This window comes from Pleurodeles waltl, chromosome 5 (genome assembly GCF_031143425.1).
Source record: "Pleurodeles waltl isolate 20211129_DDA chromosome 5, aPleWal1.hap1.20221129, whole genome shotgun sequence".
Classification (NCBI taxonomy): Eukaryota; Metazoa; Chordata; class Amphibia; order Caudata; family Salamandridae; genus Pleurodeles; species Pleurodeles waltl.
In genome coordinates this window covers 748,648,453-748,666,412 of record NC_090444.1, presented here as the reverse complement: position 1 = coordinate 748,666,412, position 17,960 = coordinate 748,648,453, and the positions used below count along the sequence as shown (strand labels likewise).

Below are 17,960 nucleotides of genomic sequence, written 5' to 3'. Positions count from 1 at the left end.
CCTGGGTACCTAGGCACCATATGTAAGGGAATTATAAGGGTGTTCCAGTGTGCCAATTAGAATTGGTAAAATGAGTCACTAGCCTGTAGTGACAATTTTGGAAAGCAGAGAGAGCATAAACACTGAGGTTCTGGTTAGCAGAGCCTCAGTGATACAGTTAGGCACCACACAGGGAACACATATAGGCCACAAACTTATGAGCACTGGGGTCCTGGCTAGCAGGCTCCCAGTGGCACATATCAAACACACTGACAACATGGGGCTTTCACTATGAGCACTGGGCCCTGGCTAGCAGGATCCCAGTGAGATAGTAAAAACACCCTGACATATACTCACAAACAGGCCAAATGTGGGGGTAACAAGGCTAGAAAGAGGCTACCTTCCTACACTCACCCACCTGGCGGATGTTATTTCCACTAAGAAGGCTGTTTTGATGGTGAGCAGCTGGAGGGGACAGTTGTGTAAGGGCTCAAAAGGAGCACACATAAGAAATGTGAGGACCAGATTTTATTCCCATTGGGGCATAACAAAGGTCGTAGGAGGAATATATGTACAAGCCCTTTGAGGAATCTATGTACAATAAGAGATTTGAAAAGTGAAGGCTGATTAGGTAGAAGAAGAAATGCTGATAAGGCCGAAAGATAACCCTTAAGAGTACTCAAGGCAGAATCCTGCTGAGCAAGGGACTGTATAAAGAGAAGGATATCAGAAAGAGAAAGACGATCAATAGACCTTTCTGTACAATAATATGCAAAGCGTTTCCAACAGCAGGCGTATACCGTTTTAGTGGATGGATGTCTGGCTGCCAAAATAACTTTACAGACTTCGGGAGGAAGGTCAAAAGCCATCAACTGTCGCTGCTCAATCTCCACGCATGTATACGCAGAGTTGATAGGTTTGGGTGGAGAACCTTCCCCTGCTGCTGCGACAGAAGATCCTCCTGAAGAGACAACCCGATTAGAGGATTGATGCTCATTTTCAGAAGCTCGGGATACCAAACTCTGCTTGCCCATTCTGGAGCCAATAGGATTACTTGGGCCCGGTCGTTCTTGATCTTCTTGAGAACTCTGGGCAGAAGTGGTATGGGCAGAGAGGTGTACAGGAGGCCTGAATTCCACTTGCGACGAAAAGCATCGCAGAGCGACTGTCGCCTTGAAAATTCCAACGCGCAATACTGCTGACATTGCACGTTCTCTGCAGAGGCGAACAGATCTAACCAAGCCTCCCCCCACTGCTGAAAGAGTCCTTACGTCACCTCCAGGTGGAGATAGCATTCGTGATCCGCTAGTTACCGACGGCTGAGTTTGTCCGCCCTGGTGTTCAGAGAACCTGCCAGGTGTTTAACCACCAGGGTTATGCCCTGCTGTTCGAGCCATGTCCAGAGACGCAGAGACTATTGACAAAGGGTCCACAGCCCCACACAGCCCTGCTTGTTGCAGTACCACATTGCGGTGGTGTTGTCCATGAACACCTGCACTACCTTCCCTTTAACAACAGGAAGAAATGCCTTCAATGCCAGTCAGATCGCCCTGAGCTCCAGTAAATTGATACGGATTCCAGATTCCGCCGGAGACCAAAGACCCCTGATCTCCGCCTCCCCCAGATGGCCATCCCATCGCAGAAGTGATGTATCTGTCACTGCTGTGAGATCTGGTTGGGGAAGGGAGAGGAGTATGCCTCTGACCCAATCGCAGATCACTAACCACCAATGCAGGTCTTTTGCAGTTCCATCCGAGATCTGAACTGTGTTGGTAAGATTCCCCCAGAGGCCGAAACATCGGTATTATAACCTGAATATCTTGGACATATTGCTCTGAAGGATACTGCACTGTGTCCAGAACAGCTCTACGAAAGGGAGCTTCTGAGAGGGAGTCAGGTGTGACTTTGGCATGTTGATAGTGAACCCCAGTGAATGCAGGAGTTCGCCATAGTCTGAAGGTGGGTGGTGACAGCCTGAGGCTGAGGCGAAGGAGCCTACAACAGCCAGTCGTCGAGGTAGGGGAAGACTGAAACCCCAAACCTGCACAGATGAGCTGCGAACACCGCCACCACCTTAGTGAACACCGGAGGTGCACTGGTAAGGCCGAACGGTAGAACAGTAAATTGAAAGTGCTTGTGGCCTACCTTGAACCGCAAGTAGCACCTGTGGGCAGGCAGAATGGGGATATGAAACTACCACCCTGTAAGTCCAACGCCACCATCCAGTCTCGTTGGTCTAGACCAGACAAGACTTGAGCCAGATTGAGCAACTTGAATATCTCCTTTTTGAGGAAGAAATTGACGTCCCGCAAATCTAGAATAGGGCGAAGACCGTTGTTCTTTTTGGGTATCAGGAAGTAGTGGGAATAACAACCACACCCTACTTCTGACATTGGGACCCTTTCTATGGCTCCCTTGGACAAGAGAGCTGCAACTTCCTCGCGGGACAAGACTAAGGCCCTCATTACAACCTTGGCGGGTGGCTGAAGCCGCCCGCCAAGGTTGGACCGCCGGGCGGCTGCCAATGAAGCCACACTCCAGCCGCGGTCATTATGAGATCCCCGCTGGGCCGGCCGGCGGAAACCTGGTTTCCGACGGCCGGCCCAGCGGGGATCTCGGCCGCAACACAGGAGCCGGCTCCAAATGGACCAGGCGGTGTTGCGGCCGCCTTTTCGCTGTCTGCTATGCAGACAGTGAAAAGCTGCATGGGGCCGTGGCAGGGGGCCCCTGCACTGCCCATGCCACTGGCCATGCCACTCCCCTCTCCGCCAGCCTTTTCATGGCGGTTCAAACCGCCATGAAAAGGCTGGCAGGAGGGGGACTTGTAATCCGGACCATTGTGGCAGGAAACCACCGGTCCTGGCGGTGCGACCGCAGCGCTTCCCCGCGGTCGTAATACCTGGGATTTCACCGCCAGCCTGTTGGCTGTGAAATCCGACAGAACAGCCCTGGCAGTCGAAGACCGCCAGGGTTGTAATGAGGGCCTAAGTGATCCTCCATCAGCCGTTCTTTTAATGGAGGCATAGAGGGAGGGAAAGACTGGAAGGGGAGGGAATAGCCCTTCTGTATGATTTGCAAGACCCATTTGTCCGATGTTATGGACTGCCAGTGAGGGAGATGAACTTGAATCCTCCCGCCAACTGGACGTGTGTGATCTTGCAGAATTACACTAGGAGGACTTGGGTGCTGTGGAGGAGGGGGGCTGGGTGGTGGCCGACCTCTGGCTAGATCCCCTGGGTCTGAAGGTACCACAACCTTGCCCACGCACTGGATGCTGTGAAGATGGAGGATGGTTGCTGACCTGTGGTTGGCATGGTACCCCGCCCCTCCCGAAGACTTGAAAGGGGCGATAGGCAGACTGCTGGCGAGCAGGCGCCGAGAGGCCCAAGGATCTGGCCGTGGCTCGAGAGTCCTTGAACCGCTCAAGCACTGAGTCTGCCTTCTCTCCAAAAAGACGTGAGCCATCGAAGGGCATGTCCATCAGGTTTGCCCGGACATCCCCCCGAAGAGCCAATGGTACGCAGCCAGACGTGGCGACGAAGGGCCACTGTTGAGGAAATCACCCTGTTCAGCGAGTCGGTCGTGTCCAAACCACACTGAATTGTAAACTTGGCTGCGTCGCTCCCATCCTTGACAGCTTGAGTGAGAGTATCCCGTACTCCCTCCGGGACCTGGGGCAGCACCTGTGCCACTGTATCCCATAAAGTATAGGAAAAACAGCCCAATAGGCATGAACTGTTTACTGACCTCAAAGCCTGGCTGGAGGAAGAAAACATCTTCTTCCCAAGTTGGTCTAGCCTCTTGGATTCCCTATCCAGGGGAGCGGAAGGGAAGATGCCATAGAAAGTGGAGGCTTGGACCACCAAGCTCTCTGAGGTGAAATGTTGTGTAAGGAAGCTCGGATCATTTGGAGCTGGGGGATGGCAGCGGCCAAGTACAGGAGCTGCTGTGCTGGGTCTGGACCATGTCCCCAACAGGACATCAGTGAGGGCTTCATTAAAGGATAACATTGGTTCCAATGTGGAAACCCCTGGCCGAAGCACCTCAGTCAGGAAGTTAGTCCAGACCGGCAACGCAGGCAGAGTTAGGTCCAAGACCTCAGCTGCCCTACACACCACCATAGCATAAGATGCTCCCTTCTCCATAGCCACATGTGAGAGCATGCCAGTATCTGGGGAGGTGTCCAGTCCACTGGCTTCTACTAACTCCTCATACAAGTCCATCTGCTCCAACCCATAATCAAGAATGTCCTGAGACACCTCCTATTCCTCACCAATGCCTGCTTGATCATAATAAGACTCAGGCAATGATGTGGCCCCTGTTGGAGCCGTTGGTGCCGGAATCGGCATCGAACAACGCCGTTCCGGCTACAGATCCTGATGTATGAGAATGGGGCTCATGCCATCAGTGGGCGCTGGTGGCGCAAGGAGCGTCGACGTCAGGAACGACAACGGAGGAGGCTGACTGTGTGGACTCGGCGCCGTTCTAGATCCGATATCGGACCCAAGAGACCCCACTGGTGCGAACGCCAGAGCCGCTGGTGTGGAATCTGATGGAGCCTCTTCCAACCCCGTAGGGCCGGAGGCACAAGGGGAGGGGTATGGGGGGGGGGCAGTCCGCTCAAATACAAGACGCATGGCCTCATAAAACTCTTTGAACTGAGCGGGGGGTCGTTTTGGCTCCTGTAAAGGGGGGAAGGCTTAAAGTCAGCCCTGGCATCGGTGCCGCAGAACCATTCCCGAAACATCGATGCTCCTGACTTGCCTTGTCAGCTGATGGGCGAGGTGAAGTCGAAGTCCACTTGGACTATTTCTTCTTCTGGTGCCTCTTCCCTGAGTTCGCCAGTGCCCGGAGGATCTCGAGTGAAATGAAGTGGAAATGGGGCTCTTAGAGCGGTCCCGCGGCCTCCTCCTCGACCAGGACCGGGATTTCTCAGTAGTCGTGCCAACCAATGTCGATTGCTGGGCCGCAATGAGCTTCAGGGACGGATCCCTCAAAGCTTTCGGAGCCATGGCCTGACAGTTGTAACACGACTTTGAGTCGTGGTCTCGGTCTAAACGCCCAATACATATTTTATGGGGGTCCGAAATGGCACGGTGGCAGGCGCCGCAAGGCATGAACCCAGTCTTCCTAGATGACATTCTCGCACATACTTGAAAAAATCTCTGACAAAAAGGTAAAAAAATACAAGAGGGTAGCTCGATTCCGGATCTGCGCTAACCGGCGTGGAAGGAAAAGAACTGATGTACACATGCCTGCATAGTGCCCTTATAGGCGACCATGACGCCACAAACAGCTCCAACGACACCACGTGGATCCGAACAACGCCACCCGATGACGCGCGCAAGGGAATGGTTCTGCAAAAGTTCCGGATTCCAAGCTGATGCCAGGAAATTCTAAGGTAAGGAATTTGGAGTCTCTATCAGATAAAAGAAAAAAAATTGAAATGGTAAATTGTAGAAGTGAATAGACAGTTTTAATTCACATTAGAAAAAACAGTGACTGTACTTTTGAAATATAGTAAAAACAAATAACTACGAAACATAAGAGATTTCAATACTCAAGTTAAAGTACACCTGCAAAAAACATGAGATAACATTCCAAAATTCATTGAACCATCTCACACTGAGTGGAAAGAATTCTGATTGGATAATAATCCCCAAAGCAACACTAAAAGACTAGTTGCACTGAAGAAAAGGAGACTTGAATGGGGAAACTGAAAAGGACACAGAAATTGGACAAGGTCATTAGGCATAATATCGGCTCACATAAACAAATTAAAGCATGACTTCAAAATAGTTTTAATTGAGCAGAAAACAAGTGGGTTTGAACTCGACTCTGCTTAAGAGGTCTCATTCACAAAAGTTTTGAATATCTAAGTTGAACTCATATGCGTAAAAAGTAGAATCGGTGCGTATATATTGCAAATCCTAATTCATGATTCATGGTTTTGGATTTTTATGCTAAAAAAATCTATTTCCACTGAGGACAATATACTCATATGTCAGTTTTTCCACAGTCAGAAAATTGAATCTGAGGGAGGAGATTAATGGCTACTTGCGAGGTAGTCGGCACTCACAAACCTGACTGCATATTTTATGAGAACAAAATGGGTCTGAAAAACAAGGTTTAGGAGAAATCTTTTCTACGGTGAAGATCTCGCAAGAGATCAATTGTGGTTAGCATCAAATTGGGCCTAGATACTGATGTACCGCAACTATTGATTGGCACTCATGCTTTTGTGCAACCAACTCTAAATTGGAAGGGTGGAACATAAGATTGGCAGGGAGGGAACTTTGCCGCTGTTGCATTAGAGTTCCTTTTCTGCCAACATATAAATCAAGCCGTTCGTCCTTTAAGTCCCATTCCACTACAGGAGTATGCTTCTAAAGCTCCCCCAGGGCCATATGGGAGAACCATAAAGACTCAAGGGGTGTCAGGCAAAGGTCAACAGCAGGGTACGGAGTCCAGGTCCAGTTTACACTAGTCAGCTGGAAGATGCCTCTTGTTGCATCCCTGTAGCTTGAAAAGGATGTCAGCATTAGGACCCTTGGAGTCCAATTCTTTGCCCTGGGTACAAGAGGCGAAAGGTCTGGTCCTTCAGGGGTCCTCTCAGGTCAGAAAGAGCAGATCCAGTCCTCTTCTGTAGGTCCAGAAGTGTTCTTGAATGGGTGGCTGGAGGGGCCACATTTATACCTGGCACTGGCTAGTGGGTGGGAATGTCTCCTGGGCATGCCCTAACCAACTAGATAAACCTTCCCCGGGGCCATTCCAACCAACTTTGGACATTTTCCAGATGATGTAAGTCTTTGGCAACACTAAACTTGAGCACTGGGTGTACATATGGGGAATGTACTGTAGTAACTCTAGTGTGCTTTCACGTCTAATGCTAAAATTCAGCTTGGAGCAGGTACTGTAACCTTTCAAAATCCATAAACCCAAGACTGGTAGAGTCTTTCAGCAACCAGACAGTAGATTCACAAGAATTGCATTTGGTTAAAGTGTGCCACAAGTGTTCCAGGAGGCTCAACAGATCTGTCAAGCAGGACGTGACAGTGTGGTGTCAACAGAATGTGCAGCACCCCTCCCCTTTGCTGAGCTCAAAGGAGTACACTTTGCTCATTCAGATTGACATTTCAATCTGAATCACTGAGTAGTTCCTGGGAGGAATAAAACATCTCTTTCACACTTTACTCAGGCTTAGTACAGGCTGACATAAACTGGAACAATAATGCAAATCAGCCTCTATGAACGTCATGCAAGGAAAAAGTAACTTTGTAAAAGTTCCTTTTCCTTAATAGTTATTCAAAATCATAATTCACCATTAAATTGGAATGTCAGTAACTATGAAAAATAGTTGTTTACTTTTTTACCGAGATGGTCCCTTTCCTGAGATGCATTGACAGTATTGTAATCTGCTCTCTGGCCTTCTACATAGGACACCTAGGCCTACCACAGTGAAAATAGCTCTTGAAAGCTAGTCAATGTAAGGCTATATTAATGTTACATCTACATGTCCTACCTTTAAAATACCATGAACCCTGCTTCTCGAGCTACAAGGCCTACATAGGGGGGGACTTATTGATATTTAAAAGGGAATTTTTAACCCATCAAAAATAGTTTATTTTGGCAGGTCAGATTACAGTCTTTACACTGCTACAGTCAGGTACAATGGTAGGTTGAGGCCATGTTTGTACTACCACTGCAGTGAATGGCACAGTAGGAGCTGCAGACTAAAAGTGGCATTTAACTTCCATGCCCTGGGCTCATTTTGTATCATGTACTAGGGACATTAAAGCAAGTTAAATATACCAATAGGAGTGTAGCAATTCAACCATGTTTAGAGGCAAAGCACAGGTGTTTTACTACCGGTCAGCAGGAATTTTAAAGCCAGCAAAAATACAGGATTCAGTAAAAGGCAAAAAATCTGCAGTGACAGTGCAGAAGGGCAGATTTCCTACACTTGGAATTCACAAAAGGTCACAGATCCATTAATCCATTATATTGTTACCCACGGGTATTATCACACAGGAATAAATCACAGAAAGAAGGGGGGCATGGGCATTACAAGGTGTAGTTGTTTTGGAATGCTTATGATTGCCCAAAAATATGTGAGCTTGTGGAAATGAACCAAAGGGCTCCCCGACTTCCCAGTGTAGAAGTGGTCAGAGATTTACTTCTGTCAGGAGCAGGAGTAAATCATTTTATGGAATGGGTGGGGGAATGGAATGCCCCAAACTTTGTGAGCATGTAAGGTGAAAGAGATTTTATCCATGATTGAAAAAGACTTGTCTGTGGAGAAAAGAAAAAAAGGGCCAATGACCAAAGGCACCAGCTTTCCACAATCTGAAATTGTATGATTTGCACATTTCTTCATTACGGGAATGCCAAAGCAAAAAAAAGAAAAAAAAAAAAAAACGGAAGTCACATGTTTCCCAGGATTACTCTTTGAAAACCCAGCATTCCAGGCTTAACCTGAGTAAGTTTTGTGAATCCCTGAAATGCAAAAAACTAAAATTCCGTGGGGCAAAACAAAGATGAATGCATTTCATTGTGAATGGGGCCTGCACACTTTTTCTGTACTTGTTGATTTGCTCATACTTATTGAATACGCTGACGTTTTTTAAACTGCAAATTAAAGATAATACATGCTGGAAATGCTAAGTGAGTGACACAGAATAAACTAATATTTTACTGAGATATTCCAAAGCAAGAAGAGGCAAGAGCCTGGGCAGGACAAGTCAATCATGATAATATCCACTTGCCCCTGCTGCATCTGGTGTGTGGCAACACTGTTTGGCCCAATAGGGGCTGCATCTGCCATACAACAGCATTAGCCCGATAAGGGCTGCATCTGCTGTGAGATTACATCAGCTTGATTGTGGCTGCATGTGCTGTGAGATGGCTATGAGACTTCTGGATACGCTCTGTGGGGAGCATCACAAACTGCTGAATACCCACTGGACCACCTGAAGTAAGAAACTTGAATGGAGGTAAACAGTGTGCAACTTTCACCTGTGGGAGACACTGGAGACAATGCTTACTCATCCCTTTGAATTCACCACTCGAGAGAATCAGCCACTAGGAAATCCCAGAAGGTGGATTCAGCACAGCAGGGCCTCGGTAGGTGTAACGTGACAAAGGAAAGCATCAACAGAGTCAATGACTTGTACATTAAGTTGAAAAGTATAGTATTTGGAACTGCTGGGTGATTATAAGTACTTTCTTATGTAAAATAATAATTACAGGCCTGGATATTGAAGTTATTGTGTCTATTGGTTTATTGTTGAGTCCTGAGCTCATGTAGCACACACTATCTCCCTGAGAAGTGTGCAGCTGCTCACCCTCAGTGCAGTGAGAGTCAACTGCAAAAGGGGCTGTTACTTGGTCCCATTTGCATAGCCATAGTAGGACGGACCCTAACAAGGACCACAGCACAATAGTGCAAAGAAGTACCTCTACCACCACAGTTGTGGATCAGTAGTCTGACAGCCTTTGTATGTACACAAATATGTGTGTGTGTGTGTGTGTCTGGGTGGGTGTGTATGTGTGCACACAAATGTATGCTAAAGTGAATGGATGTGAGTACTTTTATAAGCATGTCTGTGGGATAAGGACGTTGTGAAGGGGTCAAGGAGCCTGCGATATGCTCAGAGGTAAGATGGAGGGTTCACCTTGGTCTTATTGTACCTGTTCTTTATATCTTTTGCATGATATTCTGGATAACTTTGGCATATTTGTGGCCGACCAATTCTTGTCGTACTTGGGTCATTGTTGGCAACATTCTGGTTAGCTTGTCACAATAGAGACTTATCATGAGCCTTACTATTGGCATTTCTTAAAATATTTTGGCTATGGTAGACATAATAGAGGTGCACACCTGAGAAAGGGTTGTAGTTTTTGACAAAATGTTGGTTACCTCTGGCACAATGATGTCCCCTCCTTAAAAAAGTGGTAGATAACATAATAGTGGCTATTGGTTGCCTAATGGTGGCCCTGGAACAATGGCCAGCTCCTTGACTTTTTGAGGCTATTATTGGAACAGTGGTGATGAAAATACATACCACAACATTGAAATCCAGATTATTTGATGATGATAATGATGGTAAATGGCATAAAAGGCAGTATGTGTCAATGTCTCACAGGGGAAAATATATGGATAGGGTGTTTTGGAATAGCAAGAACGTAGCCATAAAAGCAGCAGAGTGCTGTACCGGTCCAAAAGCAAGCATACAATCAATGAGGGATACAAGAAGTACTGGTTATCGGATTAGGTCTTCATTGTTATATAGTGTTCTTTAACCCCTTCGCTGCCATGCCTTTTCCACCTCAGGTGCCAGGCCTTTTTTTGGCTATTTGGGGCAGTTCGCGCTTAGCCCCTCATAACTTTTTGGCCACATAAATTTGCATCCTTTTTTTCCAACATCCTAGGGATTCTAGAGGTACCTAGAGTTTGTAGGTTCCCCTAAAGAAGACCAAGAAATTAGCCAAAATACAGCGAAAATTTTGTTCTTTAAAAAAAAAAAAATGGGTAAAAAGGGCTACAGAAGACAGCTTGTGTTTTTTCTCTCCTAAAAATGGCATCAACAAAGGGTTTGCAGTACTAAAATCACCATCTTCCCAGCTTTCAGGAATAGGCAGACTTGAACCAGAAAACCAAATTTTTCAACACAATTTCAGCATTTTACTGGGACATACCCCATTTTCACTATTTTTGTGCTTTTATTCTCCTTCCAGTTAGTGACAGAAATGGGTGTGAAACCAATGCTGTATCTCGGAAAGCTAAACATTTCTGAAAAGTAGACAATATACTGAATTCAGCAAGGGGTCATTTGTGTAGATCCTACAAGGGTTTCCTACAGAAAAAAAAAAAAAACAGCCATTTTGCTCCACGTTTTACTCTTTCACTTTATCCTGCGACGTCAGATTTTTGAAAGCAATATATTGTTACGTCTGCTGGACTCTTCTGGTTGCAGGTTTTATAGGGCTTGTAGGTTCATCAAGAACCCCAGGTGCCAGTAAATGAGCTGCACCTCGCAATGGGTTTTCATTGTCTACCTGGGTATACAGCAATTCATTTGGTGAAATATAAAGACTGAAAAATAGGTATCAAGGAAACCTTTGTATTTCCAAAATGGGCACAAGCTAAGGTGTTGAGAAGCAGCGGTCCCCATACTAGCATGTGACTTACAGGGAATTTCTCAAATAGACGTCTTTTTTACACACTGTCTTACACTAAGAAGGAAAAAATTTAGAGAAAGACAAGGGGCGATAACACTTGTTCTGCTATTCTGTGTTCCCCAAAGTCTCCCGATAAAAATGGTGCCTCACTTGCATGGGTAGGCCTAATTCCCGCAACAGAACATGCAACTTTGACACATCACATTTTTACATTGAAATCTGACCTGTTTTTCGCAAAAGTGCCAAGCTGTGGAGTTTGGCCTCTAGCTCAGCCGGCATCTAGGGAAACCTATCAAACCTGTGCATTTTTTTAAACTAGACACCTAGGGGAATCCAAGATGGTTTGACTTGTGGGGCTCTCACCAGGTTCTGTTACCCAGAATCCTTTGCAAACCTCCAAATTTGGCCAAAAAAACTCTTTTTCCTCACATTTCAGTGACAGAAAGTTCTGGAACCTGAGAGGAGCCATAAATGTCCTTCCACCCAGTGTTCCCCCAAGTCTCCTGATAAAAATGGCACCTCACTTGTGTGGGCAGGCCAAGTGCCTGTGACAGGAAATGCCCCCAAAACACAACATGGACACATCACATTTTCCCAAAGAAAACAGAGCTGTTTTTTGCAAAGTGCCTAGATGCGGATTTTAGCCTCTAGCTCAGCCGGCACCTAAGGAAATCTACCAAACCTGTGCATTTTTGAAAACTAGACACATAGGGGAATCCAAGATGGGTGACTTGTGGGGCTCTCACCAGGTTCTGTTACTCAGAATCCTTTGCACACCTCAAAATGTGGCCAAAAAACACATTTTCCCCTCACATTTCGGTGACAGAAAGTTCTGGAATCTGAGAAGAGCCACAAATGTCCTTTCACCCAGTGTTCCCCAAGTCTACCGATAAAAATGGCACTTCACTTGTGTGGGCAGGCCAAATGCCCGCAACAGGAAATGACCCAAAACACAACATGGACACATCACATTCCCCCCCCCCCCCCCCCCCCCAAAAAAGCTGTTTTTTTGGGGGAGGGGGGGCTGTGTTTTTGGTCCTGGGCACAGCAGCCATCTAGGGAAACCTACCAAACACAGACATTTCTGAAAACTAGACACCGGAGGGAGTCCAGGGAGGTGTGACTTGCGTGGCTCCCCCAGTGTTTTCTTACTCAGAAGAAAGACAACTCCTATAAACTCCTCACTTGGTGGTACTTGACACCCATGCGCCTACACAAAATGTTTGGGAGTTCAGACCTATGCCGTGGGGAGGGTGGGGCAGGGAGCTGGAAAAGAGGTACATTTTTGCAAACATGGTGGGCGTGCCCGAGAATACAAACATTCTGGGACAAGGTCCTGCTCACAGTCCACACTATCACAAATGTCACCTCTATGCAGAACCCCCTGATGATTCGTTTGGGCGACCCAGGGGAACACAGAACCTTCCCCTTGTCAAGCCCCCAGGTGTGATTCCTCTCCTACCTGTTACTGGCATTATTGTTCTGTATAGCGCAATGTGGAAGCAGGCTCAGGCCTGATGTTAAATTTGTGGTGGGGAAAGATATGGAACCTATTCGCCATGGATAAGCTCACTGCCACACTAAGGGATAGGATTGCTAAATTTGATGCCACATGGAGTCCTTTCACAACACATATACGCAGACTGGATAGAGTAAGGGGCATTCACCTCACCATGCCTAAAATATTGAGGGCCTCAGATATATGGGAACCTTCCCCCCACAGAATCAGAAGGTGACCCATAAAGCCTTGACTTCTTTTGGGGCTAATTTCACTATGTCGTCGGGACCCCCTACTATAAGACAGTTCTCTCCTTATTCTACAGAAACACTATAAATAGTAGGTTTCTTTTGGTACCTTCTAATGCTTCTCCGACTTATGGCGGGGGGGGGAGGAATGTGGAGGCTGCCAATGCTACTAGACCACTGTTGGTTTTCCCCTTGTTTGCTTACAATATCTACCTTCGGGGAGGGATGTTTGATTGACCTCCTGCTTTCTACTCTTCTCTGTTATTACTCATAACAATACAAAGTATGTATTTCAGAAAATGGTAAATAAAGATGAACAAATAATAAAAACATAAGGAACCTGGATCTACAAAAAAAAAAGGATTTTGATCCTGTCTTGCCTTATGTTGACCTGGAGAAAGGGGAGCATGGCTAAACCTACTGACCGCACTAAGATAACTCCCTCATGAAGGTCTTTCTTCAAGGTTCAGTCCAAAAAAAAGAGTTTGACAACCCCCTATTATCCCCCAAACTTTGCTTGACAAACCTGTTAGGCCTGCAGAAGGGAAACATCATCCCCATGGAGAATGATAAGCAGAGCACAGGGAGAGACATGGTGAGTTTGGAAGCTGGCAATAGATTTCAGGTATTAGCAGGGAACAGGATGGACGAATACCGGGCTGGTGAGATACACACATAAATACAGTCCTGTGGAGTACATTCTCAAGGCTCTGAAGGCCTGCCACAAGTTGAAAGGGTCCTAGCAGCCCTAAAGGTAGAGATCAGCGGAAAAGTTGGAGAAAAAAAAACAAGCAAGGATACAAAAGACTTGTGAAGCCCTGGAGGGCAAAATGAATACTCTAATAGAGAGAATGTGCATTATGGAAGCCTCTCTAGAACTTAATAGGGAGGTTGAAGTAAATCACGGGGAAATCCACACATTAGAGACAGCGGAGAAAGAACTCCACGATAAAATAGAATCTTTGGAAAATAACGCAAGAAGAAATAATGTAAGAGTATTGAACATCCCAGAAGGCACAGCAGTAGAAAATCTTAAAGGGTTTGTGATTAAATTGTTTAAGTATTTTTTTCCATCTGTACATCCCCATGAGCTTGACATAGACATAAAAAGCATTATTCATGATCCTTTCAAAAAATCCCAGCAGAAATAAACCCCAGAAGAATCCTGATTAATTTCAAATTGTACTCTTTAAAAGAGCTAATTTTATCTGAGGCCCTAAAAGCTGGCGATTTTACTAACGGCGAGTGGTTCTTTCATGTCAGGTTAGACATTTTTAGGGTTACACAGGACAGTCAATGGGAGCTGAGAAGTAAATATAGGATCTTAGAATGCTAGGAGCCACTGCCCAAATGAGATTCCCCACTACTCGAAAAGTCACGTGGGACAACATAATGCATAACATGAGACCTGAAAGAGGTAGGAAACTTAGTGGAAAGGATTAACACGCTTTAGAAACTAAAACACCAAGGGAGGAGCGGGCTCAAACGGGTATAATGAGAATACCAAGCAGGGATTCAGGGAGGGTTCCCCAGGAAGGGGAGGGTGTGGGTGCAGGCACAACAAAAAGGTAGATGGGTAAGAAATCACTTGGTGGGAAGCATGTGGGAAGAATACTGAAGAAATCGTCCTCTTTTACAAAAAGGCAAGGCAAAAATATGAAGGAGTAAGGAGCTTACATCAAATAAACACAAAATTCCCTAGGGTACAATGTTAGATCCAAATAAATATTTACTACTGAGGGTTTTAACATGGAATGTGAATGGCCTTAGAGTGAATAGTAGGAGGAGAAGAACCCAGGAGTATTTGAGTCAAGCAGACGGTGATGTCATAATATTACAGGAAACTCACCTACTACAAGAGGAACGGAAGATTTTTCTGAAGGAAAAAAATGGGTTAAACACTTTGCATGCATTAATCTATCGTGCTGTGTTAAAGGGATGCCTATCCTAATTAAAAGCTCCACCCAGGAAGTTTTGGGGGAATGTATAGTAGATTCAGGAGGGTGAATGCAAATTGAAAATGTAAAGATATACAGTGCATGCTGTGCATTTGTAGGCTATTACGGGCCAAATATTGTTGATCCAGAACCCCTCCGAGCTCTGGACTCTGCCAGCTGCTGGAGGTTGAAAACCCTCTAGTGAAAAGAGGAGATTGTAATGGATTATTGGACCCCACCCTCAATAAATCTGCTAAGAGGGGCACAGCAAATCGACCTAAGATGAGGATATATGTGAAGCAACTGATGAAAGATTTGGGGATAATCGATATCTGTAGGCAGAGGGCCAATAGGAATAAATGCTTTACTTTTCATAATAAAAAATACAGACATACCTCCAGAATCAATTTCTTTCTTTCTCATGGATAGCAGGCTAGGTAAAAAAAAAAAAAAAAAAAAACGTAGATCACCTGCCTGAGCACCTCTCCGATCACTCCTCAGTGAGATTAGAAGTACTCCTTCATGAAATACCAGTTCCTCCTAGATGGTCTCAAACCAGAACACTGCTGTTGGACCAAACAGTAATCGAGCAACTGAAGAAAGATACAGTAGAGTTTTTCCAATTAAACAACAATTCGACCCCCCTGTATATTATCTGGGACAAATATAAAGCCTTCATTAAAGGAAGGATAATAAACCAGACAGCACACAAACATAGAGAAACTCAGAACAGAATAAGATATTTAGAAGCTTACATTGAGAGACTTTGGAGAGATGTAGGATCTCTTATAAGGCCCAAGATCAGAGCACCATGGACAATAAGATCAGAAATGTTGGAGATGAATTAGCAGACTATCTTGAAGGAATAGTATGGACCAAATGGGAGGCTAGTAAACTAACTTCCTATGAATATGAAGAGAGCTGTGAGAAATGACTATCCTGGAAAATGGAGGTGGAACATGCCAAGACTACCATTAAGGAAATTGCAATTAAAGAATTGGGTAAACTGTGCACAAGAACTATACACAGACAATCTTGGAGCCTCTGAAGATCAGCCAGGGAAATAGTTCAGGGAGGAGGCCTTGCCAACACTTGAAGATGAATTAAAACAGAGCTTAAGATCAGGAGATTAGTATGGAAGAGGTGAGGGCGGCGATCAAGACTTTAAGGAGAGGGAAAGAATCCTGCCTGGACGGCTTACCAAAGGACATGTATATGGTTTTGAAGGAGGAGTTAATTCTGGTTCAAACCAATCTATTAAATGGCGTTTTCTCTGAAGTCCATGTTTTGCCATGTCCTGAGATGAGGCTAAGATCAGCATAACATTGAAGCCCAATAAGAGCCTTAAGTGGGAAGGGTATGCCCAGATGTGGGTCCCGTGCTCACTGTGCCACTGGATTCAAGCTAGACTGGCTGATGAAGGTTGATACCCTGAACCCAGTCCCAGGAAGCTTGTTTCCGGTCCAAGGAGGACCTGGCTTCGCAGTTTGGGCTGGACTGTTCCCATGAGGAACAGGGTCAAGACTGATTTGCATATGTCTGGGTCCAAACTGGGGTTGCATGGTGAGCAAAAGAACGATGGATTAAACCCAGATCTGTGACTGAGGGTGAGTGTTTGCATTGTTCAGCCCTCTGTCCATCATCCTTTTGTGTTGCTAAAGTTGCCCTAAGTGGAAAGGGTATGCCCAGACGTGGGTCTCATGCTCACTATGCCACTGGGTTCAAGCTAGCATGGCTGATGAAGGGTGATAACCTGAAACCTGTCCCAGGATGCTTGTTTCCGGTCCAGGGAGAACCTGGCCTCGCAGGTCGGGCTGGACTGTTCCCATGAGGAACAGGGTCAAGACTGATTTGCATATGGCTGAGTCCAAACTGGGGTGGCATGGTGAGCAAAAGAACAAGGGATTAAACCCAGATCTGTGACTGGGGGTGAGTGTTTGCATTGTTCAGCAATCCGTCCATCATCTTTTTGTGTTGCTAAAGTTGCCCAAAGGACAACTTTGCTGGAAGGACTGTTGTCCTACTTGTTTCTCTGCTGCCTGCAGGCCTCTGACTCTGCTGGAAGGACTCCACCTTCCCCACAAGTACTCTCCAAGGGATTGGATTGAGCTTGCCTCCTATTTTGAAGTCTCAGGACCACAAAGACTTCACCAAAGAGAAGAAAATCCCAGTACATCAGAAAATTGAAGCAATGCCTGCAGAGACTGATGCAGCGTTTGCCTCGCGGCTGATAAACCAATGTATCGCCTACCGGATCGACTCAGCACCTGCTCCTTCTCAGCAGTGCATCAAGGAATTTAAACACATCATCCCTGGGCGTCAAAATATCCTCACATCGCAGTGAGGAACCAATGCTGCGCTCCTGGAAACCGATGCATCCCCTTGCAGCGTGGAAAGAACGATGCATCGTCTGTGCTGCGCCACAAAATCTGAAGCCGCACCTTATTTTTCAACGCATCTCCTCCTCTACGGCCCCCGTGCGGAGGTATTTTTGATGTATCCCAGGTACTGTGTGCTAAAAGGATACAACCACTGATTCTTAAGAATTGAGACTAACTTAAGCCTTGTAAAAAGTGATATCTTGACTTGTGCATATTGGATGTTTGTCATTTTGTTCTTATTTTATTCAGATAAATATTATCTATATTCCTAAACTGGCGTGGAGTATTTTTTGTGGTGTTTCCACTGTGTTACTGTATGAATTATTGCCCAAATATGTTATACATTGCCTTCTAAGTTAAGCCTGCCTGCTCTGTGCCAAGCTACCAGAGGGTGAGCAGAGGATAATTTGGATTGTGTTGTGACTTACCATGACTAGGATCGTGGTCCCTACTTGGACAAAGGTGTATACCTCTAACAACCAGAGACCCAATTTCTAACAGTAACTACATTCAAATAACTCGTCAATAGGTACCTCTTCTTCATATAAAACACCAAACATCTCCATTAGGACTTCCTGTGTATCTTCTTGAGTGTTTTATGTAAACTGTACAGATCCAGTGCATATATCTACACAGTCTTGAATGTGCGATGCACAATGTGTTTTAGTTCTATCACTGCACAGCCTTTGCAACAAAACAAACAGTGCAGAACACAACGTGTTCTGTTTTTTCAGTT

At 45.7% G+C, this 17,960-nt stretch overlaps 1 protein-coding gene across 2 annotated transcripts in view; it reads right to left on the bottom strand.

The window, feature by feature from the left end:
- The window catches only part of NPHP1 (nephrocystin 1), a 523,503-nt gene that overhangs the window by 92,452 nt on the left and 413,091 nt on the right, over nucleotides 1–17,960 (bottom strand). The window lies entirely within an intron of this gene.